The sequence below is a fragment of the Haemaphysalis longicornis genome, unplaced genomic scaffold (assembly GCF_048455015.1).
Source record: "Haemaphysalis longicornis isolate Haplotype H1 unplaced genomic scaffold, Haemaphysalis longicornis Haplotype H1 scaffold_16, whole genome shotgun sequence".
NCBI classification, from domain to species: Eukaryota; Metazoa; Arthropoda; class Arachnida; order Ixodida; family Ixodidae; genus Haemaphysalis; species Haemaphysalis longicornis.
The window spans coordinates 8,994,326-9,020,623 of record NW_027526266.1 but is presented as its reverse complement, the minus strand read 5'-3'; the positions used below and the strand labels follow the sequence as shown (position 1 = coordinate 9,020,623).

Genomic DNA, 26,298 nt, shown 5'->3' with positions numbered 1-26,298 from the left:
CTGGATTTTGGCAAATTGAAGTTGAGAACGGGACCGTGAGAAGACGGCATTCGTGACACCGGACGGCGTCTATGAATTCAAGGCGCTTCTTTTCGGCCTATGCTCTGCGCCGGCTACGTTCCAGGGCATGATGGATACCCTTCTCGCTGGGCTAAAATGGGAGCCGTGTCTGGTATATCTCGACGAGGTCGTCATCTTCTCTAGCTCGTTCTCTAGCTCTAGACGTGTTCTAGAGGACATCCGCTTTGCAGATTTAACAATCAAGCCTGAGAAGTGTCACCTGGGCTTCGAGGAGCTTAAATTTCTCGGCCATGTTGTAAGTGCGGCCGGCGTTCGGCCGGACCACGAGAAGACGACTGCCGTCGCTTCTTTTCCTTAACCTACCGATACGAAGGCCGTGCGACGCTACTTGGGACTATTTGCCTACTACAGACGCTTTGTGGAAGGCTTCTCAAGAATAGCCGAACCCCTCACGCGACATACAAAAGATGACGTTCCATTTCTCTGGGAGAAAGACCAGAAGGAGGCATTTGACACGCTGCGTAGCCGCCTTCAAACTGCGCCAGTTTTAGCCCACTTCGATGATGCCGTCGATACGGAAATTCGTACAGATGCCAGGAACGTGGGAATCGGTGCTATCCTTGTCCAGTGGCAAGCTGGCGTAGAAAACGTTATAGCTTATGCCATTCGCGCCCTTTCCAAAGCGGAAACAAATTAATCCGCGACCGAGAAGGAATGCCTCGCCGTCATCTGGGTAATTAGCAAATTTCTTCCATATTTGTACGGCAGGCCATTCAAAGCAGTGAGCTACCACCATGCCCTCTGCTGGCACGCGAGCTTGAAGGACCCATCGGGGCGACTAGCTCGTTGGAGTTTAAGGCTGCACGAGTACGACGTCACGATCGTATACAAGTCCGGAAGCAAGCGCAGCGATGCTGACTGTTTGTCATAGGCACCAGCTTCCGCAGGTTCATCCGAAGGGGACGAGGACTTTCTCTTCATCGGGATCATCCACAAAATGAATATGGCTGACTGCCAGCTGGCCGACGCGGAGCTGCGACCGCTTATCGAATACCTGCGAGATGACACCGTTGTGCTGCCCCGCGCCTCCCCTAGGGAATAGCTTCGTACTGTCTACGTGACAACGTGCTCTATAAGTGGAGTTACGAGGGCAGTAACGAGAAATTACTGCTCGTCGTATCATCAGCCCTACGTAGGGAAATTTTGCTAGCGTACCATGACGAACCTACGGCGGGGCACTTAGGCGTCACCCGCACGTTTGCCCGAATTCGCATGGAGTACTACTGGCCAAAACTGCTGGAATAGGACAAACAGTACGTCAGAACATGCCGTGATTGCCTGTGCCGGAAGTCACCTCCGGTAAAACCACCAGGCCTACTCCATCCCCTAGACCCCACCGACGCGCCGTTTTGGAAAATCGGAATGGATATACTCGGCCCCTTCCCGACGTCAGCCTCGGGGAATAAGTGCATAATCGTGGCCACGGACTACTTAACGGGATATGCCGAGAGAAAGGCCCTCCCCCTTGGAACAGCTGCAGAGGTCGCTTATTTTTTACTGAGCAACACAGTCCTCCGACATTGTGCGCCTGCCATCGTATTGACCGACAAAGGCACCTCTTTCACAGCCGACGTCCTGCAAGACGTCTTACGCCTAACGCACACTACTCACCGCAAGACGACCGCCTATCACCCCCAAACAAATGCCCTTACAGAGCGTCTTAACCAAACCTTAGCTGACATGTTGTCTATATATGTGGACCTGAATCCCACGACATGGTATGAAATTCTCCCGTATGCGACATTCGCTTATAATACAGCTGTGCAGAAAACGACGCGATTGACGCCGCTTGAGCTTGTGTTTGGCCGCCCAGTCACGACAACCCTCGACGCAATGCTCCCTGTCTAGAACGGCATGATAACCGGCACCAAAATTGACGACATCAAGCAGAGAGCGGAAGAGGCCCGTCAGCTCGCTTGATTCCGCATTCGCAAGCAACAGGCAACGGACGCTCGACAATACAACTTGCGACGACGACTCGTGGAATAGCGACCCGGCGATCTTGTTTGGGTATGGACGCCAATTCGCCGCCGCGGGCTTTCAGAGAAGCTACTTCGGGACCACATCGGGAACTTTTGATCTGTGTTGAAGATTGTATAGACAATTACGGTTCTGTTGCCTTTCAAATAACACAGGCTTGTCAGTTCAAGGTTTTTTAGAACTTTTAAAGATGTACCTAACGTCAACTGTTACGACATGGGATGATAAGCTTTACATCCAAACTAATGGGATTTGCGTTGGGTCTTGCATAGCACCAATTCTGAGCGATCTTTTCTTAGCCCACCTAGATAATCTGCTGCATGATCAACTACAGAGTTCAAGTGTTACCAGAATCTTCCGATATGTAGATGATTTTTTAGTAATTCTTAATACTGACGAGGTGGGTCTCGAAACGTTAATGTTTCAGGTTTTACACCAGTTTCGTGAATGTTTTAAGCCTCTTGTTTTAACATTCGAATTACCAGTGGAAAAAACAATCAGGTTTTTAGACCTCAAGCTTCGGTTTTTGCCAAATCACATCTGCTGGGCGTATGATCCACGCGCCAGCAAGCCACTGCTTCCGTTTCAGTCATCTCATTCCAAACTGGTAAAAAGGTCGATAGTTACCACGTGCTTAAAAAACGCCTTAAACAAATCGTGTATTCACTGTATGCCTGACAGTTTTATTAGGCAGATTGACAGACTTCAGACAGCGGGGTACCCGAAACAGTTGCTATCAACTGTAGCAGAAGCGTTTCTACAAAAATTAAAAAGAAACGCGCAGGACAGCCTTCCAGTATCAGATGAAAACAGAAGCAAAAAGATAACTGTGATTCCCTACTTGCATCGAATTGCCCATAATTAGAAAAAAATAGGCAAACGCGCTAACGTGGAAGTAGTATTTTCCGCCCCCAATAAATTGTCAGGGATGTGCTCAAGAGTCAACAAAACAGCAAGAACAATGCAGTCTTGCTCAACAAAGCATGAAAATCGGTTTGTAGACTGCATAGAAGGGATAGTATATTCAGTTCCGCTGTCCTGTGGTAAACAATATATAGGGCAAACAGGAAGGTGCCTAAATGAAAGGCTGAAAGAGCACCACTACAAATTAACCAAGGCAATAAGTGGCCACTTGGGCCTCCACTGTAGGGACTGCAGCGTTAGCGGATGCAGCCCTATTTTTTCTGAAACAAAGGTTATAGCAAAAAATAAGCATAAAACCACTAGAGAAATAATTGAAGCTGCCGTAATCGCCCGCCTAAAAGATAAATGCGTAAGCATGCCCTCTCTGACCCTCTCCCAAAAAGAATTAGAATTTTTGACCCCAGGTTAGTGCAGCACGTGTTTTTGTGGTGCAGAGCGAATGGTGATGTGTGACGACCATTGGTGATAAGAGACACTATCGTGTTAGTCTTGCTTTTCCTTGTATTTTTAACCGTGGTGGTATATATGTGCCCGAGCGGTAAAGAATAAACTGTTGTAAGTCAGCGCTGTGCGTGTCGTCTCCTTCTTCTCGTGTCTGTCAAACTTGCGCTGTCCCCCTTCTTTTAACCTTGAATTTAACCCAATCTATGACTCATAATGACTATCTCATGATTAGAAGCATTAAGCCTTTTTATTTGTACCACGTGATTACCCTCGTCAATACCGTAAATTAATTACCCTGCACGCCGTAGGGGTCACTTCAAATTTTAACCCAATATAAGACTGACCTTGACTCTCTCATGGTTATAACCAGGAAGCATTTTTGTATTTCTCCCACGTGATTCCTCTCATCAAGGCCATTAATTTGATACCCACCACATGCTAGCTTAATCAATTTGAATGTTAAACCAATCAATGACTAACCATGAATATCTCATGATATAGCCATACCGCATTTTCTTCCCACGTGATTTCCCTGATCAGAACCTTCAGTTTGATGCCCCGCACGCCCAGTGGTGTCATTGTGAATTTTAACCTAAGTTATGACGCACCTTCAGTATGTCATGATAATAATCAGGAAGCACGTGATTACCCTCATCGAGACATCTAATTTGATACGCCCCATGCCCTAGCGCAATGAACCTAAATTTTAACCGAATCTATGACTAACCATAAATACTTCTTTATATAACCATTACTCATTTTGTCCCGAATGATTCCCCACATCGAGACCTTGAATTCGATTCCCCAGATGCCCTCGCAGCGTCATTTTGAATTTTACCCCAATCTATCACTCATTATGACTGCCTGATGACTACACTCAGGAAGCATCTTTTTATTTGCCCCTCATGATTGCGTTATTCGGGACCTTTCATTTCATACCTTACACGCCTTAGCGTCATCAGTTTGACATTTCACCCAAACTAATGCGGTCATTATTCTGTCTAAAGGGGCGTTGCCCAGTAAATTCAGCTAATTCATTTGAAAGACCAGAAGGGAAAGCCCCGCCCTTAATCCCCCCCGGCTCTCACCTCTGTCTTTGTGACCCCTATTATATCAATTCGTTAACAGTAGCAGGCGAACAACAAGCAAGCAAGCGCCGCAGTCTGCTTTCCCGCCACCCTTTCCTACCCTCTTAGTGGATCCATCAGGAGGAAAAGTTAAGACAACCGTTTTTATGACCTCACCAGTCAATTATCACTCACGCGCCAGCCGCGAAAACATGGTATACAGCAAGTGCTTAGGGTCATGAAAATTCAACCAGAAAGTAAAAAGAAAATCAGACACCCCCTCCCTCCCAACCGATCACGCGGATGGCGAATGGTGCCGTACCCGCAGGTAACCTGAATTCCGAGCCCACAGCGACGCATAAAACTTAACAGCCAACCAGAGCTGCCTGCTAGGCTACTCATATGTACTCAAACTCAAAATGGACTCAAAAGTCATATGTACTCAGAACTCAAAATGTTCTCAAATCTCAATACGTACTCAAACTCAAAATATACTCAAACTCAAATTTTACTCAGAACTCAAAATGGACTCAAACTCAAAATGTACCCAGAATTCAAAATGGACTCAACTCAAAATGTATTCAGAACTCAAAATGGACTCAAACTCAAGATGTACTCAGAAATCAAAATGGACTAAAACTCAAAATGTACTCCGTACTCAAACTGGACTCAAACTCAAAATGTACTCAAATTCAAAATGTACTCAAACTCAAAATGGACTCAAACTCAAAATGTACTCAGAACTCAAAATCGACTCAAACTCAGAATGTACTCAGAACTCATAATGGATTCAGAATTCAGTAGGTCTCACGCCTACTCAAACTCAATCGGACTCAAACTCAGTCGGGCTCACTCGGCTCAAACTCACTGAAGCTAGAACTCACCATGCTACACTAGCCTCGCGCTCACTCAAACTCAAACTCACGCGTGAGTTTGAGTGCAAATGAGTCTCAGTGAGCGGAAATATGAGTGAGATCTCCGACCTCTGGTCCTAGAGTACAACACAAGTAGCAGACCGGGCAATTATACGCCATCTTTCGCAGATCTGTCGTACGGTAGTACGGCTGGAAAGCGCTGGCCGCAGCTGTCGGACGACTACAGCGTACCTGAACAGTAGCGTTACAGGAGAGACGAGAGTGAAAAACTGCCACTTGGGCTTCAAGAGGTGCCGCTACGGGTGGCGCGAAGGGTACCATTGAAGGTGAAGCAAAAGGTGCTGTTACAGCGGAGGTCACGGGCGCGGGCAGAGGCGCCGGATGGCAGATTGAAGGAAGCGTCTCGGCAACCTGTTCTCTGACTAGGCGGCGCACAGTCGAAGGCAGTGGACCCGCAGGCTCAGGAGCATTGAGGAGCATAACTTCTGCGCGCACGAACTGCTTAATGTGGGGCAAAAGGCAGGACAGGTCAGGAGGCAGTGTTAAGGATGGTAGTGATCCTCAAGAGAAGCCGCCATTCGGCGGCAGACGCTGGCGTGTGAAAACACGCCTATTTCGCAATTCGTCCTAGCTCAGCACAAATCTGTGACTTCGCTGACTGTTTGCGGGTTCGTTCCGGGCAGCATCTGGAATGCATAGTCTTCAATGCCCTTTAGAATGTGTTCGATTTATTAACACTCGGGCATGGCAGGATTCACTCGCCTGCCGAGGTCAAGAACTCCGCTATATAGCCCTTGCATGTCTCGTTCTCTTGTGGGGCTCGCGTGCAGAAGTTTTGTTCAGCGCAAAGCTTGCGCGCAGCAGGTCGAGCGAATGCTTCCAGGAATCGGGCCTTAAAATCCGTCCAAGTGCGCGTATCAGTTGTATTGTTGCGGAATCACAAGTTTAGACTTCGTCTAGATACAAATCAACGTTGTTCAGCTTTGGGGCGTGATCCCATATGTTATTAACGCGCACCCTTTCGTGGAAGGTCAGCCAGTATTCTGCGTCGATAACATCCTTGCCGGTGAAGTGGGTACGTTCGTGTTTAAGCAGAACACCGGAGCACATCATGGGCGCAGGCTGCAGTGACGCCATTTCCTGGTCGATTCCTCCGGGTGCGCGCGCAAGCACTCGGTTGGTGCGTACTTCAAGGTTCAGGACCTTTTAGAGTGTGGGACCTCCACCAAAATATAATTGTGTTTATTTTCAGGACGTTGTAGCGAGCTGTTACTGCCGTGAAGTCCAAACGCGTCACAGCTAGCTCTGCGGTCTAAAAAGCTGTCTCGCGGACAGCAGTCTCGATGGGGCTGCCAGCCAGCACTTACCCATTTAAGGAAGTGCAATTGCTGCCCGTAGTATTTTCATTACACTATATATATATATATATATATATATATATATATATATATATATATAGCGAAACAGAAAATGAGAAATGAGGGGCTCCGTGAAATAAGACAGAAAATAAGGGTTGGCCGTCAAGAAAACCTCAGAAAGCAAATGGGAGGTTGTGGTGGGTCATAGAAAGAGATGAAGAATTTTTTGAGTCGAAAAGAAAGAGGTGAAAAAATGCCCGCCGGGTGGGATCCGAACCCACGACCTCCAGAATACCGGTCTGGTGCGATACCCACTACGCTACCGGCGGGGCTATTTCCCCAGCACTTTCTCGGGTATTTATGTTAAGGTATTTTTGTTTCCTGCACTTGGGGGTGGTAGCCAGTGCCACTCGGACTACTCGGGGTGAAGGGGACCTTCTTTTTTAACCCCCGGGCCGTGACACTCGAGTCACGGCCCGGGGGTTAAAAAAGAAGGTCCCCTTCACCCCTAGTAGTCCGAGTGGCGCTGGCTACCACCCCCAAGTGCAGGAAACAAAAATACCTTAACATAAATACCCGAGAAAGTGCTGGGGAAATAGCCCCGCCGGTAGCGTAGTGGTTATCGCACCAGACCGGTATTCTGGAGGTCGTGGGTTCGGATCCCACCCGGCGGGCATTTTTTCACCTCTTTCTTTTCGACTCAAAAAATTCTTCATCTCTTTCTATGACCCACCACAACCTCCCCTTTGCTTTCTGAGGTTTTCTTGACTGCCAACCTTTATCTTCTGTCTCTCTCTCTCTCTCTCTCTCTCTCTCTCTCTCTCTATATATATATATATATATATATATATATATATATATATATATATATATTTATTTATTTATATATAGAGTGAAAGAAGTCGACTAACACGTTCCCGTTTTTGGTTGCCAACAGTTTTGGGGTTAGAAACTCCTTCTTTAGGGCTGTATTTCATTTTTCTCACATTTCGCCTTTATACAAAAACTTGTGTGAGGGAAGGTAACTTCCCTAATCCCTGCAGGAGAGGTCGAGGGTGAGGGGTGTTTCAAGCAGTTTGAGAAAGTGAGGCATTCCGGTTGGCAAGAAAGGTGGAAGGTGAGGGAAGGGGAAAGAACAAGGACGAAAAGGTAGCACGAAAACACGATAACCAGAAGCACACAAGCAAACACAAAATCAAAAACAATAGTGAGTCCTGCGTGCTCCGTAAATGGTGTAAAAATAGTCAGCGGGAAGGGAAAAGGGGCAAAAAACGGGGGTGAAGGAAGACGGACCTAAGATGGCGGCACAGGCATAGATCTTCAATTCGCTCAAACTTAAAGGCGGCATGCATGCATGTCCCGCCCAGTCAGGGCATGGTCCCCGCGCCTTACTCACAATTTCCTGTCCCATTTTTGGGTTTGTTTTACTCCTGGGTAATTCTACAGCAGCTGCCGTGTTAGTGCCACTTCGACGAAACCGAGTGTTGTAGCAAAGCTATCCAGTAACGGGACGGTGACAGAAAAAATTCAACGCTTCTAACCATTGCACTAAATTTTTTCCCTTGAAATTCAACAAAAAGCACTTTCTTCAGATCAGTGGCACGGCGATGGGAACCAACATGGCTCCAAAATACGCCAATATTTTATGGCATCATTGGAAACTCCTTTCATTGAGGAAGAGCAAAAGAAACCACTGTTTTGCAGACGTTTCCTAGATGACATATTCATGATATGGCACCACGACAAAGCGAGCCTTCTAGACTTAATTTCAAAATTTAACTGCCTCCATCAATCAATCAAGTTCACCCACGACATATCTAAAGATGCTATCAACTTTTTGGATGTAACCCCTCAGCTACATGGAAACTCCCTCGCGGCCACCGTCTACAAAAAACCCACGGGTCGCCAACAGTACTTGTATTGTGGCAGCAACCACCCATGACATTGCAAAGTTGGAATACCATACTCGCAGGCATACAGATATCGCCGAATATATTTTGATGTTCAAGAATTTGACAGAAACTCGCAAAATCTAAAGAACATCCTTCTGAATCAAAATTACCCCCAAAATATAAATGATGAGGCAATCAACCGGGCCCGCCGAAAAGACCGCCAGTCAGCATTGTCAAAAGCCAATTCACAAAAAAAGGAAACACCCCAGACCAATCTGATATTAACATACGGTGCGAACATGCCACGAGTAAACAACATACTGAGCAGGCATTTCAACATGATCAAAGTGAGCACCTGTCAGCTATCTTCCCGAAACCACCCCGTGTAGTGTACCTTAAAGACAAGAACTTAAGAGATATGCTTGTCAAGGCTAAAATTTGAGTCACGAAACAACACTCAGACTGCCGTCCATGCGGGAAAACGCGCTGCAAAATTTGTCACCCTATAACCCCAACCGACACGCCAAAAACAAACATTTCCAAATTTTCCTTCCGAATAAAAGAAAACCTCGACTGTGATTCCAGTAACGTCGTATACAGACTGCACTGCGAAATGTGTGGCAAGGACTATATTGGCCAGACCGAGAATGCATTCAGGCTCAGATTAACCAACAACGAATCCCACGTCACCTCACAGCCGGATCTACCATTTTTCAAAAACATGCGCCTGCTGGACTATTCTATTGTGCATATCAGAATTACACTCCTGCAGTCCGGCTTCCGCTCCTCCCTCGAGCGCAAGCAGAGGGAGTTCTACTTTATACATAAATTCCAGGCATTTACCCATGGCATCAATGAGGATCTGGGCCGCCTCTCGTTCTTGCTGCCAAAACCTGAGCCTTAGGCGGAAATATGAGGGCCTTGCAGGCGCTAGAGGGGGTGAGTACGGAACCCGGATCGTGCATAAACGTAAAAAAAGAAAACAACAAGGTAAAAATGAAACCCGTTTGAGGGACTCAGTGAAGCAAACCAAACGTGACAACCCCCCCCCCTCCACCCTTCCCCGCCCGTTCGGCAACCATCACCCGATTGATCAGTGACCTTGAGGAGCTGTGAGCGGGCCCCGAGGGGCCGCCCATGCACAGTCGCCTGAATTATGACCACCGCACCTTTGACAGACAAACTGCCGAAGAATGCGCCGCAAACGAACCCAAATCCAAGAGTTACTTTTCCCGCGGCTCGCTGGCAGCGCAGCAAAGCTTTGCTACACCACTCGGTTTCGTCGAAGTGCCGCCAAGACGAGAGCTGCTGTAGGATTAACGAGGAGTAAAACAAAACCGAAAATGGGACAGGAAATTTCGAGTAAGGCGTGGAGACCATGCCTCGACTGGACGGGCCGTGCATGTATGCGACCTTGCGGTTTGACAGAATCGAAGATCTACGCCTGTGCGGCATCTTATGTCTGTCTCCCTTCACCCCCTTTTTTGCCCCTTTTCGCTTCCCGCTGACTATTTTACACCATTTACGGAGCACGCAGGACTCACTCTTGTTTTTCATTTTGTGTTTGCTTGTGTGCTTCTTCTTATCGTGTTTTCGTGCTGACTTTTCGTCCGTGTTCTTTCCCCTACCCTCACCTTCCACTTTTCTTGCCTATCGAAATGCCTCACTTTCTCAAACTGTTTGAAACACCCCTCACCCGCGACCTCTCTTGGAGAGATGAGGGAAGTGACCCTTCCTCACAGAAGTTTTGTCATACCCAGCTTTCTCGCTCAAAATTACAACCTCTCGGGAACCTAGAAAAACCACTTTAGGAAAATGATATGTGGCATAAAGCTATACGCTAGGATTAAAACCCTAAAAGTACATTTAAGGTTTCTGAATATTTTTTTATCTAACTCCCTATGCATTTCTATGCGATAGTTCCCATGGCTCAGGAACCCAGTCCCGCAACGTGCGCGACTTGAAACTCTGCACAAAGCAAGTATTCACCCAAAATATAACTGTGCAAGAGATGTTTTTGATTTCGCTAAAAAATTGCAGAGTAATTACTGTTGAAAGGACTGCCATGAGCAGAAAAGCTGCACATGTATAAAGGCGAAATGTGAGAAATTAAAATGCAGCCCTGAAGAAGGAGTTTCTATCTCCGAAACCGGTGGCAACAAAAAACGGAAAACGTGTCCGGCGACTTCTTTCACTATTTTTATACTGGCCCATCAAACCTCATCATCTCCCTCTCTCTCTCTCTCTCTCTTTCTATATATACATATATATAAATATATATATCCAAATATATATATATATATATATTCTGACGAAGGCCGGTTCCTCGGCCGAAACGTTAAACCTTTTCTTTTTTCGACGTGTGTCTTTCTTTTTTTGCTATATATATATATATATATATATATATATATATATATATATATATATATATATATATATATATATATATATATATATATATATATAGAAAATAAGGGTTGGCAGTCAAGAAAACCTCGGAAAGCAAAGGGGAGGTTGTGGTGGGTCATAGAAAGAGATGAAGAATTTTTTGAGTCGAAAAGAAAGTGGTGAAAAAATGCCCGCCGGGTGGGATCCGAACCCACGACCTCCAGAATACCGGTCTGGTATTTTTCTTTTCTTTTCGACTCAAAAAATTCATCTCTTTCTATGACCCACCACAAACTCCCCTTTGCTTTCCGAGGTTTTCTTGACTGGCAACCCTTATTTTCTGTCTTATTTCACGGAGCCCCTCATTTCCCATTTTCTGATTCGCTATATATATATATATATTTATATATATATATTTATATATATATATATATAAATATATATATATATCTATATATATATATATATATATATATATATATATATATATATATATATATATATATATATATATATATATATATATATATATATATATACATGTCCAGGTTGCAGTCGCCATTGCCAGTGCTATTCGGCTTTTTTCGAAATATTTAATAGGGCTGAATGACGTGTGCTTGTCACGTTTCTTTGATATATTGATAAATAAGCGAAAATATAAGTCGAGAAAAAATCCCCAGTTTTTCCGGGAGCGGGACTCCAGCCCACATCTCCGCATAACCGGTGCAGTGCGTTCGCCATTACGCTATCCCGCAGCGGCTTCTCTCTCGACTTTAAAGCGGGGGTTTATATTTACAAGAGCTCTGAGGCCGGTCAACTAGCGCCGCCCCTCTACTACCGCGGGAGACGTAGAACGTATTCTTTCCCAGCGGCCGCCACGTAGACCGTGGTCGGAGGTCGGGGTTAGCAATTGGCATATCCGAACTGCTAGAGCCAGTGCCTCGTAATGCATGTAGCAGAACAGAAAGATACGGGACGAAGGACTCGGTAAACATACATATCGACCTTGATATGCTCGGTAAAGATAAATATCGACTGCAACCTTGATATGTATCTTTACCGAGTCCCTCGTCCCGTATCTCTCTGTTCTGCTACATGCATTACGAGGCACTGGCTCCAACAGCTCGGATATGCCAATTGCTAACCCCGACCTCCGACCACGGTCTACGTTGCGGCCGCTGGTAAAGAAGACGTTCTACATCTCCCGCGGTAGTCGAGGAGCGGTGCTAGTTGACCGGCCTCAGAGCTCTTGTAAATATAAACCCCCGCTATAAAGTCGAGAGAGAAGCCGCTTCGGGATAGCGTAATGGCGAACGCACCGCACCGGTTATGCGGAGATGTGGGTTTGAGTCCCGCTACCGGAAAAACGGCGGATTTTTTCTCGACTTATATTTTCGCCTATTTATCAATGTATCAAAGAAACGTGACAAGCACACGTCATTCGGCCTAATTATATTTCTAAAAAAGCCGAATAGCACTGGCAATGACGACTGCAGTCCCGTATCTTTCTGTTCTGCTGGCTGCATTACGAGACACTGGCTCCAGCAGTTCGGATATGCTAATTGCTAACCCCGACCTCCGACCACGGTTTACGTGGCGGCCGCAAGGAAAGAAGACGTTCTACGTCTCCCGCGGTAGTCGAGGGGCGGCGCTAGTTGACCGGCCTCAGAGCTCTTGTAAATATGAACCCCCGCTTTAAAGTCGAAAGAGAAGCTGCTGCGGGATAGCGTAATGGCGAACGCACCGCACCGGTTATGCGGAGATGTGGGTTCGAGTCCCGCTCCCGGAAAAACGGCGGATTTTTTCTCGACTTATATTTTCGCTTATTTATCAATGTATCAAAGAAACGTGACAAGCACACGTCATTCGGCGCTATTAAATATTTCGATAAAAGCCGAACAGCACTGGCAATGACGACTGCAACCTTGATATGTATCCTTACCGAGTCCCTCGTCCCTTATCTCTCTGTTCTGCAAATATATATATATATATATATATATATATATATATATATATATATATATATATATATATATCGAGTTTTATTTACAGTGACCGGGTCGTACATTTTGGGCAACATCCCGTGCTTCATTTTCTTCCCCTCATAATCATCCTCATCCCCATTCGACCAATCTTCCTCTTGGGAAGATCATCATCATCAGAGGCTGGCTCTGGGTCCGCGAAGGCTGCAACGGTTTTTAATAAACGTCCTCCTGCACCTGCCCGTCAAGGCCCTCTCAAGTGGTGGAGGTCGACCTCGATCCTGTCCTATACGCCTTGTGATCGAACCCCAGGAGCTCCGTTCCGGGCGCCGTTTACTGGCACAAGCCATGCAGCGTAAAGACGGGAGCAACCCCACTGGTGCTGCTACTGCGCCTCCGGCGTTTGCTGTGACCACCCACCAGCGTGACCCACCGTTTTTCTACGGGCTCCGCGTCGAGGACGTCGATGACTGGCTCGACACCTACATTTGGGGCAGTGCATTCAACCGCTGGGAAGATGCAGCCAAGCTGCAGAACATATTTTTTCCCTAAAGAAGCGGTAGAAACATGGTATTTCGACAATGAAGCCGACATTTATGACTGGGCGATTTGCCCAGAAGCTGCGTAAGGCCTTAGGCTCTCTAGCCAATCGTTCGGACGTGGCGAAAAGGAAGCTTTCTTGTCGTATTCAGCACCCTGAAGAAACGTATGCCTCATACATCGAGGACGTCGTTGCCCTGTGTCGCCGAGTTGACGAAAGCATGCAAGAGGCCGACAAGGTACGCCACCTTCTCAAAGGCATCTTTGCATTTGCATTCAATGCCATGGCGGTTCAACATCCTAAAAGCGTAAGCGAGGTACGCGAAACGTGTCTACGCCTAGATGAGCTGCAGTCAATTCGCTTGCCAAAGGATGCTCAGACTAGTCAACCACATGGGGACTTGGAATTATGGGCTCTAATCCACGAAATCATCCGCGAAGAGCTGCAGCTACATGACCAGCCTACACTTCCACGTGATCCCTTTCGGAAGGATGGAATTCAGTTGCGGGACCTTGTCAAGGCGGAGTTGGCATCCATGACGAGTCTGTTACCAACCTCGTCTCCTCTTCCTACCACTCCCGTTCTGTCGTATTCGGCGATCGCCTCAAAGCCACCCTTGCCTTAAGAAGCTTCGCTGGCTCATCAGCATTTCACGGCGACCTCTCAAGCGCCTACGTCACGGGACTATTACTACACCCACATGCGACCCCGCCGACAGGCTTTCTCGAACAATCGTCCTGTCATTTGCTACTGAGGGATTAGGGTTCACATTGCACGTTTCCGCAGGCGACGTCTGCAGGAATAGCGACGAGGGTATGCACCATTTGAACGCGACGTCAGCATTTCTTATGGTACTCGGTACAACGCTCCTGTTTCACCCCCTCGCCGCTCTTCTCCACCTACAGCCCCTGTTGACACGCCTCAGTGTGGCGGTTCTTCATGGCGACGATCGCCCTCTTTATATCGCCGCTCTGTATCACCTCTTCGCTCCGCGTCCAACGCTTTGGGCCCCCATCCAGAAAACTAGAGCCTCCAGTTTTTGGAGGGGAAACTGCATTCGTTGAAAAGCCAAAAACTCCTCCAGCCCAACCGTCGAATACATTGCACGTACACGTTGAAGGATTTGACGTTGGTGCCCTCATAACACTGGAGGCAGTATATCACTCTCTAATGAAAATTTGTGTTCGCAGCTCATGAAAGTGAGAACCCGTTATACTGGATCTACTTTGTGCGGTGCTAACCAAGTTGTGTTCGAGCCCTCCGGATACTGTACAGTACCTGTATTGATTGAGAGAATTCAGCACCACGTCCAGTGCGGGGTCTTGTCCAGTTGCACTCACGAACTCCTTTTAGAGTGGCACTTCCTCTCATCCGCCAACGCTTTAGAAAGTTCGGATGTCCAAGAGCAGTGCTTGGTGGCTAGTGTGGACTACCTTGTGAGCCCTGGATATGAGACGACAATTTTTGTTCATGATGGAAACTGTTCTGATGGTGACGTGCTCATCGTGCCCTCCTCTCGGCTTCTCCCACGAGGTATTGTAATACACATCTGTCTTGCGCGCTTTACGCAAGGGTATGCCGCGCTTATTGCCATGAACACTAGCCCTGAGGCAATCCTTTTTCGACAAGGCACTACTATCGCTACCACTGCTCAATCTGGAGCTGTCTTTATTGTTCCCCTCTGCTGTATTTCGTTAGTTTCGAATTCGCCCTCTAACCCGCCACGCCTTGGTTTATCCGCCACTATCAGCTCCTACCTCTCTCCGGAACAAGCCAATTCTTTGCTGGACCACCTACAAAGGCACAAGTCGACATTCGGTTCTAAGAGTACCACACTCCGTCAAACATCCGTAACCACTCATCGAATTGAAACAGACGGTTCACAGATCATTCGCCGCAGACCATACCGGGTCTCTTCTTCTGAGTGAAAAGTCATTAACAAAAACGTTCCCGACATGCTCCAGCGCTAAATTATTCGCCCATCAAACAGTCCTTGGTCATCTCCTGTTGTCTTTGCGCAGAAAAAAGACGGATCCGTTCGATTTTGTATTGATTACTGCGCACTGAATCGAATCACACGAAAGGATGTTTATCCGATGCCTCGCATTGATGATGCCTTGGAGTGTTTACAAGGAGCGGAATATTTTTCTAGTATCGACCTTCGATCTGGTTATTGGCAAATTCTCACGCATGATGCGGATAAAGAAAAGACAGCGTTTGCCACCCCTGATAGACTATTATGAGTTTAATGTAATGCCCGTTGGGTTATGTAACGCTCCTGCAACTTTCGAGTGAATGATCGATACTGTTTTCCGGTGTCTTAAATGAAAAACGTACCTGTGTTATCTCGATAATATTGTAAGGGCCTTGGTTACTCGGTCAGGTAAGGCGTTTATTGTACGACTAAGCCGTCTCGGAACACCGGACCAGCCACTAACGATGATGAAGATCAGTCTCGTAGAAGACGAAGCGTTCCTCGATGTGTTTGGTGATGCGGATAATGGAGCAGTGAAATAAATGATTTTCTACGCTTCGTAGTCTCGCGCTCACACTTATTCCCCCCCGCCCGTTAAGGCGGCCTCCGGGCCGCAATCACACGGGAGGGCGACGATGGAACGGCTTGAGCCGAGACACGTGCACAATCTCGGTGCCACGGCATCGGCGGTCGGCAGGTGGAGTTACGGGGGTTATGCGGAATTTGACCGGTGAGGTTTTCTCTAGGACGGTGTACGGTCCAAGGAAACGGTGAAGGAATTTTTCGCAAAGTCCAGGAACCCGGAAAGGGGTCCAAAGCAAAACTTCATCGCCAGGTCGGAAATCAACAGTCCGGTGAGATGCGTTGTAGCGCTCTGTCCTGTCCTGCTGACACTCAGTAGTGCGGTCACGGGCAAGCTGGCGGCAATACTTCACGCGAGAGATGAACTGTTCAGTGCTTGGAGCAGAACGTGATAAAGGGGCGGTAAAGAAACGTGTGTCTAGTGGCGAGGACGGTTGGCGGCCGTATACGAGGAAGAATGGGGAATAACCGGTGGTGCGTTGGGTAGCCGTATTGTAAGCGAATGTTACGAAAGGGAGTATTTGGTCCCAATTGCTGTGATCAGGTGCAATGTACATTGAAAGCATGTCAGAAAGCGTGCGATGAAATCTTTCAGTAAGTCCATTAGTTTGAGGGTGATATCCGGTGGTCAATTTGTGAACAGTTCGTGAAGCATGCAAGACTTCTGCAACGATGTTCGAGAGGAACGTTCTCCCCCGGTCACTTAGCAGGACACGAGGGGCGCCATGCCGCAAGACGATGCGGTGCAAAAAGAAGCTAGCGACCTCTTCGGCACATCCAGTACGCAAGGGAGCCGTTTCAGAATAGCGTGTCAGATGGTCCACAGCTGTGACGATCCAGCGGTAACCGGTAGGAGTTCTAGGTAGCGGCCCGTACAAATCAATCCCCACAACCTCAAAAGGCTCACCGGGGCACGAGATAGGTTGTAGCTGTCCAGCCGGAGGTGATGTAGGGCGCTTGCGACGCTGGCAGGAGGTACAGGACGCGATGTACTTGGATACGCTTGTGGACATGCCAGGCCAAAAGAAACGGGCTCGGATGCGGTCATACGTTTTCTGATATCCGAGGTGGCCAGCGGTCGCATCGTCATGAAAGGCCTCCAAAATTTTCTGCTGCAGTGCCCGGGGTACAACGGGAACCCACTTTTCTCCAGTAGGATGGTAATTTTGACGATGCAACACGCCATCAACAACCCGAAATTTTGTTTGCTGGCGGCACAAGCGACTGTTTGGAGGCTGTGTTCCACCACTCAGTCTGTCGACAATGCTTTGACAATAGTGGTCTTCTTGTTGGAGCTTTTTAAGCTCAAAGCGTTCACCGACCGCAACGGAGCTGACAGGCGCAAGCGGCAACGCTTTTGCCGGCGGCGTTACGCAAGCAGTATGTGAAGACGATAGCGGGCAGCGCGATAGCGCGTCTGCATCGAGGTGTTTCTTGCCCGACTTGTATGTGACAGAGAAGTCGTATTCTTGTAAACGAAGAATCCACCGTCCAAGGCGTCCAGTAAGGTTCTTTAAAGTCGATAACCAGCAGAGTGCGTGATGATCGGTTACGATGGTGAAATGGCGGCCGTATAAATATGGCCGAAATTTCTGGACAGCCCAAACGACGGCAAGGAATTCTTGTTCTGTGATGCTGTAGTTTTTTTCGGCGGGCGTGAGAGAGCGACTGGCATAAGCAACGGGCCGCTCTCTTGATTGGTCGTCCCGTTGGAGGAGAACGGCGCCAATGCCGGTACCACTGGCGTCGGTATGGAGAAGTGCGGGTCTTGTCTCATCGAAGTGGCACAACACTGGGCGACAAGTAAGCGCACCTTTAAGAGCGTGAAAAGCTTTTTCACAGTCGTCCGACCAGGTGAAGGGAACGTCGGATTGCAGAAGCCTGTTGAGAGGTGAAGCAAGGGTGGCAAAACCGGGAATAAAACGGCGAAAGTAAGAGGCAAGGCCGAGGAAACTGCGGAGGGCTTTTTGTTGTAGCGGTCGAGGAAAATTGAGCACAGCTGTTATTTTGTCAGGGTCTGGTTGGATGCCTTCTTTGCTGACGACATGACCGAGGACTTTGATTGTTTTGCTGGCAAAACGGCATTTCTTTGTGTTGAGCTGAAGTCCAGCATTTGCTAAGCATGTAAGTACTTCGTTCAAGCGCTCAAGATGTTGAGGAAAAGTCGATGAGAAGATCACAACATCATCCAAATAACATAAACATGTCCTCCATTTGAGTCCACGCAGGACTGTATCCCTGAGACGCTCAAAAGTAGCTGGGGCATTGCATAATCCAAAAGGCATAACATTGAATTCATAAAGTCCGTCCGGGGTAGAAAACGCGGTTTTTTCTTTGTCAGATTCATGCATCGGGATTTGCCAATAGCCGGATCGGAGGTCAATGCTCGAGAAATATTCCGCACCTTGTAAACAGTCCAGAGCGTCATCTATCCGGGGCATGGGGTATACATCTTTTCGGGTAATTTTGTTTAGTGCACGATAATCAACGCAGAAACGCACTGATCCGTCTTTTTTACGAACCAAAACGACGGGCGACGACCACGGACTAACAGAAGGGCGAATGATGTTGCGTTCAAGCATGTCTGAAACGTGGTCCTCGATGATCTTTCGTTCAGACGAAGATACACGATACGGACGGCGACGGATGATACGAGAGCCATCCGTGTCAATGCGCTGTGCTGTTGCGGAAGTCTGCCCCAGCTTCGACGAAGAGAAGTCAAAACAAGCTGCGTGTCTTTCAAGTAAAGCAAGGAGGGACTCTGCCTCTTTAGGGCTGAGGTCAGAGCTAATGGTTGCGACAAGAGCGGCCGATGACGATGCAGGATCCGAAAGGCCCTGGCCTGCTGACGACGAGCAAATCGGCATAACAAACATGACCTGGCTGTCAGCAGCAGCAGTAGCAATAGAAGCACATTTGGGCAGCAAGATCGGCTCTGAACTGACGTTCGTTGCAGCAAGTACCGCCGACCCATTCGAAAACCGAACGAGGCAGGTGGGAATGACGACTCCTTTAGGAAGGAAGGACCCTGCAGGAACGGCTAAAATGTCACCATCTTGAATCCTATCTGAGCACATTGTCATTAGTGTCTCTTGCCCAGGAAGCAAAACTTGATCAGCTTGTGCCACCAACCGAGGCGGCTCCTCATCATCAACGCTGGAGAAGTGGGTAGCCGTGAGTTCGACAGCCGGTAAATTGCAGGAAATGACAGCGGACGCCGAAGATAGAAAGTCCCACCCCAGAATCAATTGGTGTGCACACGGAGTAAGCACTGCACAGGGAACGTGATGACGGCTGCCATCTATGAATACTCGAACTGTACACTGCGCGGAGGGTTGCAGTACGACTCCGTTAGCATTGCACAGTGAAGGACCTGTGTAGGAAGTTTTAACCTTACGGAGAGCGAACACAAATCTGCATGAATAACCGAAACGCTTGCACCAGTATCCACAAGAGCATTAACAAAAATTCCTTCCACTAGCACAGATAAAAAGTTTGATGGTCGTTGAGGAGGACTTGAGCATTTTCCGAGCGACGCAGTTTCACCTCCGAAAACTGCAGGCGCTAGTTTTCCGAGTGGTTGTCGGGAACGTGGGAAGCCGGGTGAAGAGGAGACACGGACCGTCGATACGGTGAGGGTGATCGGCGGCGGGAGGGACGATTGGTCTGAGGCGGTTCAAACGAGGGAGAGGGTGGCGATGAGCGTCGCGGGGTTGAATCATAGACACGACGGTGTGAACCGTAAGGATAACCGAAATCTCGTTCAAACGGTGCGTACCCTCTTCGTTCATCTTGCATGCGGCGTCGGCAGAAGCGGGATATGTGACCCCGGATCCCGCAGTAATAGCAGACGGGTCGGTCGCTCGGGAAAGCCTGGCGAGGGGTTCGCACGTTGGTGTAGTACCCCCGTGGAACGGTCGCTGCAGAGATCGCTGTTACATGTGCGGGTGCGAACGGGGCATCTTGAGGCAGGGGCGGTCGCGATACCATCGCTGAGTAGGACGGGGTGGGAGTTGTAGTAATGGGGGGTGGCGTCGGCATCCCACCCATCATGGATGCCAGCTCCTCCTTCACGAGGTCGCGCAACTGGAGCGCTTCCGAGCGAAAGGAATCACGTGGAGGAGATAGGCGGGTCATTGAACTGGAGCTCTTCGCGGATGATTTGACGTATGAGGGCGCGTAGGTCCACGTCCCCCTGTGGTTGCATAGCAAGACCATTTGCTGGCAGACGGACGGCTTGCAGTTCGTCCAGGCGCTGACAGGTTGTCCGGATATCGCTGATGGTCGAAGGATTTTGTATTACAAGGGCGTTGAAGGCAAAAGGTGCTATGCCCTTCAGGACATGGCGAACCTTGTCGGCTTCCGGCATGCTTGCATCCACACGGCGACATAGAGCGAGAGCGTCCTCTATGTAAGAAGCATACGTCTCCTCAGGGCCTTGAAGGCGACTGGCCAGCTTTCTTTTCGCCATGTCTGACCGCGCGGTTGGCCTACCGAATATCTGGCGCAGCTCCTGACAAAAGGTGGCCCAGTCGTCGAGCCGGTGGTTGTTGTTAAGAAACCATGTTTGTGCCACCTTGTCCAAGGAAAACCCAACGTTCTGTAGCTTCGCCACGTCATCCCAACGGTTAAACGCACTGACTCGAGTAAACTGATCCAACCAGTCTTCAACGTCTTCATGGTAGAGCCCGGCGAAATGAGGGGGATCGCGCTGGCAGCTGGTGATAGCAAATGCCAGAGGCGCAGCAGGGGAGGTGCCAGCGGGACTGCTTCCGGCCTCACGCTGCATCGCTGCTACAGCCAATCGCCTACCTGAACGGAGCTCCAGGGGTCTGCTTGGAAGGCGTTGAGGACGGGATCGAGCGCAACCTCCACCACTTGTAAGGGCCTTGGTTACTCGGTGAGGTAAGGCGTTTATTGTACGACTAAGCCGTCTCGAAACACCGGACCAGCCACTAACGATGATGAAGATCAGTCTCGTAGAAGACGAAGCGTTCCTCGATGTGTTTGGTGATGCGGATAATGGAGCAGTGAAATAAATGATTTTCTACGCTTCGTAGTCTCGCGCTCACAATATTGTTATTTTTTCTTCAACCTTTTCTGAACACTTAAAACGGCTGGATCATATCAAGATCATATATATATACACACACACACACATATATATATATATATATATATATATTTATTTATTTATTTACAGAGACCTCACAGGCTCCTGAGTAGGAGTATTGCGGGAGGGGGGGCTAGAATATTCATCAACAGTGGTAGGGATCTCGCGAAGGAGGTACATACTTAAACAGTAGTAATGGCATGTACACTTCAGTCCGGAGATATTGCAGGTAAGGCAGTCTATGTATACAGGAATGTAGAACAATATTATGACAATGCACATAGGTATGAAATAAAAGGACATAGCAACTTGGCAATAAAATGTACCTAGAACACAAAGTTGCTCAGTTCGCCTCTGAATACTACGGGATTACGGATGTTAACAATGGAATCTGGAAGTTCGTTCCAGAGTATTATCGCGCTGGGCAAGGCTGATGAATTGAAGGCGTTAGTGCGGCTAGGAAGGCGTTGGTAGCTGAGGTTATTATAAAGACGACGTGATGTACGGGACGGCTTTGTTAAGGGTAGGTCGAAAGGGCGTTGACTGTAGTGTATTTTGTGTAGAAGGGCGAGAAGGGCTATCTTCCCACGTGTCTGCAGTGTAGGTAGAGAGAGAGAGAGAGCTTAATGTTCGTGACGCTAGAGTTTCGCTTATAGTCACCAGTGATGAAACGCGCCGCACGGTTCTGTACGCACTCGAGGGCACGGATGCCTGGTGGAGGCACCAAATGGATGCCGCAAACTCAAGTTGGGGGCGAACGAATGATTTATATGCTATTAAACGAGTGGTGGCCGGGGAGCCGCGCAAATTTCGTTTAAGGTAACCTAAAGTGCGTGAGGCCTTGGCGGTGGTTTTTTCTGCATGAGTGGACCACGAGAGGTTAGGCGTGAAATGTATTCCGAGGTACTTGTAACTGAGTGCAGGGCATAAGGGTCTTTCGTTTAGGTTATATGTGAAGGTAGAGTTGAATCGCTCGCCACTAAAGGTCATTAATTTGCACTTATCAGTGTTAAGAGACATTTGCCCGGATAGGCACCATTCCCTAATACTATCTAGATCCGGTTGAAGAGCAACGTGGTCACTTGGAGAACACATTTTTCGATAAACTATACAATCGTCAGCAAATAAACGGATTGAGGAGGTAATGTTTGCGGGTAAGTCGTTTATATAAATAAGAAATAACAAGGATCCTAAAACGCTACCTTGTGGTACCCCGGATGTAACGTCACTTAACGGAGAATTAGTGTTGTCAACAGTTTGAACTGTTTGCGAAATGACAACAAATTTCTTATCCATGAGATAGTTAATGAATCTAGATGCAAGGATGATAGTTTGGTGATTAGACGACAGTGAGGCACCCGGTCAAATGCCTTAGAAAAATCAATAAATACACAATCAGTTTGAAGATATTGTTCCATATTAGAAAATAAATCGTTAGTAAATTCGAGTAATTGTGTTTCACAGGAAAAACCTTTCTTAAAGCCGTGTTTTTTCGGGAAAAAAAGTTGTTATCTTCCAAATGCTGCGATATTTTGGAGGCAAGTATATGCTCTAGGAGTTACGACGCGATACATGTTAGTGAGATAGGACGATAGTTCTCTACTTTGCTTTTGTCCCCAGATTTAAATATTGGTACCACTTTTCCAATTTTCCAATCAAACGGAATTTCACCTGATGCGAGGGACTGTTTAAAGATATGGTACAGGATGGTGCTGGAAAAGGGAACGGTCTGCTGGAGAATTTTTGTGTTGATGGCGTCAATTCCAGACGAGGTGGACACTTTAAAGGGACCCTGCAACACTCTTTGAGCAGTGCAAGTAAACCTGCGCGACGTTTAGATTACACTGCCGGGAATACCTGAGCCAAATATTACACGTGCACGTGAAGCGGTGGGCGCGCAAATCGATGTGAAAGACGCGGAAAAACCAACCGCTCTCTCTTCAGTTGTCCTCATTATGCATGGCCTAAGGGACGTCACATAGGCCACGGCTGCCCGATCGGCTGTCACTGGTCAACTTCGCTGCTAGATTCTCCAATTTCCGTCGTCGTCATCGCTGCGTGCGAACCTCTTCTATGCCTGAACCTGTAGGCACAGTTTTGCCGTTTATTTTGTGTTTTGAGTGCGCTCGGAGTTTGAGTGATGAGCTCAATACTTCCCTTTCAACGCGACCACTCGACTACAAACGTTTATTGCTTCAAAAACGCCCCACCAGCCCGAGCGTGCACTTGCGAGCAGGCACTCATGCCTGCTTTTTTGTGGCACCAGACCGGAAATAGGCCCCTCCGCGTTGCGGAGAAAAGGAGAAAACTACCCGGCATGTGATATATCGAAGGCCGCCGAAGAGAACGCCGCGAGCCGCCCCCTCTCCGGGAGAGAGCGCGCAGCTTTCGTCGCGTTGCCTGCGGTTGAGTTGAGAGGGAACGATTATGCGCGATTTCTCATCGCGCGTAGTTTCGTTAATTGGAACGGATTTTCATAACTCTTGCGGGAGGGGATTTCTGGGACAATAGACTTTATCCCAAAATACATTACTAGTAGTCGATGGCAAGTGTTGCAGGGTCCCTTTAAGATTTTTGATTAGTGACCTAAATCCTTCGATGGTGATATCTAGGGGACTCATAAATCGATAGTCAACATCTGAAACCGATGGAATACTGGAGTAGTCTTCTTTTGTGAACATCTCGGAAAAGAAGTCGTTGAAAACTCGGGGCATGCTTCTTGCGTTATCGGGGTGCCAGTGTCATTGCGAAGGAAAATGTGATCAGATGTGCTAGGAGGTATATATATATATATATATATACAGAAATATAGGTCGGCAGTCTACAACGCCAAAGGGGGCATAGGGGTGTGGTTAGGCTCTATTTTTTACCACGGGTAATGAAGTTAAGATTCTTTTTATTATAAGGAAGAAAGAAAGAAAGAAAGAAAAACACGCGCCCAGAGTGGGGACCGAACCCACGCCTTTCGATTAGATCTCGAATGCCTTACCAATTCGGCTATCTGGGCGACTGTGTTCTGCTTCACTTTCTGGGCTATTTATATTTACTAGAAGTGTATCTGACGCTTGAGGGTGGTAGCCAGCGCCACTCTGACTACACGGGGAGAAGAGGACCTTCTTTTCAACCCCCGGGGCGTGACTCAAATGTCTACAGCCTGTCATGAGTGGGTAACTGGCGGGAAGCCCTCTTATGCTACCTAGGCATCAAGGCTGCCAGAACCGCGACCCTCGCTAGGCTTTCGCAGAATAATATAGTAAGGAAATGAGGGGCTCATTGAGGAAATACAGAAACATAGGTCGGCAGTCTACAACGCCAAAGGAGGCATAGGGGTGTGGTTAGGCTCTATTTTTTACTACGGTTATTGAAGTTAAGATTTTTTTAAATATAAAAAAGAAAGAAAAACACGCGCCCAGAGTGGGGACTGAACCCACGTCTTTCGATTAGATCTCAAATGCCTTACCAATTCGGCTATCTGGGAGACTTTGTTCTCCTTCACTTTCTGGGCTATTTAGATTTACTAGAAGTGTATGTGACGCTTGAGGGTGGTAGCCAGCGCCACTCTGACTACACGGGGAGAAGGAGACCTTCTTTTCAACCCCCGGGGCGTGACTCAAACGTCTACAGCCTGTCATGAGTGGGTAACTATATATACATACATATATCCATATATATATAGAAAGATAAAACTAACAAAGCGCGCGGAGATAGTTTAAGTAAAGAGTCGGATACACAGCAAGAACAATACCAAGGAACGTTTACTTACGTAGCGGCAACGGGACTTGCCTTCATCAGATTACATTTATATAATTTTGCTGTCACAAACATTCGGAACACATTTTTTATATTGATTTGCAATAAACTGGGAGAAGGATCGGAGATGTTTTGAAAGCGGAGAGTTTGCATGCAGTCGGGCTAAGCCTAGGTTATAACAACAACAACAACAACAAAAACAACAAAAGGGGAAGGAGAGAGGGAGAGAGAGAGGAAGGGGTGATATTTACAAGGCAGCGGTCAAGGTTGCTTCTCGACAGGTCAACGTACCTGGCGTGGACTGCAAGTGTGGAAGACAAGACAATCGCGGTATCAAAAGTAAGGGAAAAGTACACAAAAAGGTATTCAGCGGGTGGGGAGACTGGTTCGGAGGGATTCATACAGGCATGAGCGAAGAATGTGTTTTGGGTGTGCCCCCCGCGGATGGACCGAATGACACAGCACACAAAAGTGCATTGCTCAAGAGATAGCAACTGAACAGTAAATAGATAGGGTGCATAGATAACAAAAGGTTAAACGTTTCTAAGTGGTGGGGGAACGCGGCCCCCTTCCCAAGGACAAATCGCATAGTTGAGTCGCATTAGACAAATAAAGCGTCTTTATTTGACACGTTTTTGCGAATTCAGCTGGGAAACTCACGGGTAGCATTAATGAAGAATGCGATTAAAATCATGAAGTCACCAATTTTATTCGAGGGATAAGCACTTTAGTTTTCGTAACTCTCATTAATACCGAGCTACGCTGGCCCAAACTTATAAATGAGATAAGATTCCCGAACATCACGGTCGTGGGGGTTTTTAAAGCGGATTCTAAAATTGTTGCTTTAAGATGTTGAAATGCATGACGGGGACCATTCACATGTCTTAGCAGGGGCAAATAAGGTAAACGTTTCGCATGAGAGCGGTGATTATTTAATGGTATTCCACATGCGTTTCAGTTTGTCCGATATATTGTTGCCTACAAACAGTGCTTTCTAGAAGGTATACGACATTAGCAGAGTCACAGTGGAAGTTAACCTTTATATTTACGTAGTAGTCTGATGCCGTGCTGGTGGCACGCTGTGCAGTGGTCATCTGTGGGCATACTTTACATCGAGGTTTATTGCAGGGCAAGCAGCCAGTAGTTGCAGGTCGGTTCATACGAGAGTCAACTAAATTCACCTAAATTCTTATTCCGCCGGTAGACAACGCGAGGTGGTTCGGGGAATATGCTTTTTAAGCGGTCACTTTGCATTAGGATATTGTGATGTTTTCTTAGTACGGTTGACACTCTTGGAGCGGAGGCTGAGTGGGTTAGAACAAGGTTGTTTTCCGGTTAATGTTGGG

The 26,298-nt window shown here is 47.6% G+C and overlaps 1 protein-coding gene and 1 non-coding gene across 2 annotated transcripts in view; one reads left to right on the top strand and one right to left on the bottom strand.

Annotated features, from left to right (window-relative positions):
• Positions 1 to 26,298, bottom strand: part of LOC144166216 (sentrin-specific protease 8-like) — a 58,573-nt gene that overhangs the window by 18,145 nt on the left and 14,130 nt on the right. The gene's annotated exons all lie outside the window — the stretch shown is intronic.
• On the top strand, positions 7,331 to 7,403 carry Trnat-ggu (transfer RNA threonine (anticodon GGU)). Its single transcript has one exon. It is a non-coding gene; the product is annotated as a tRNA-Thr (tRNA).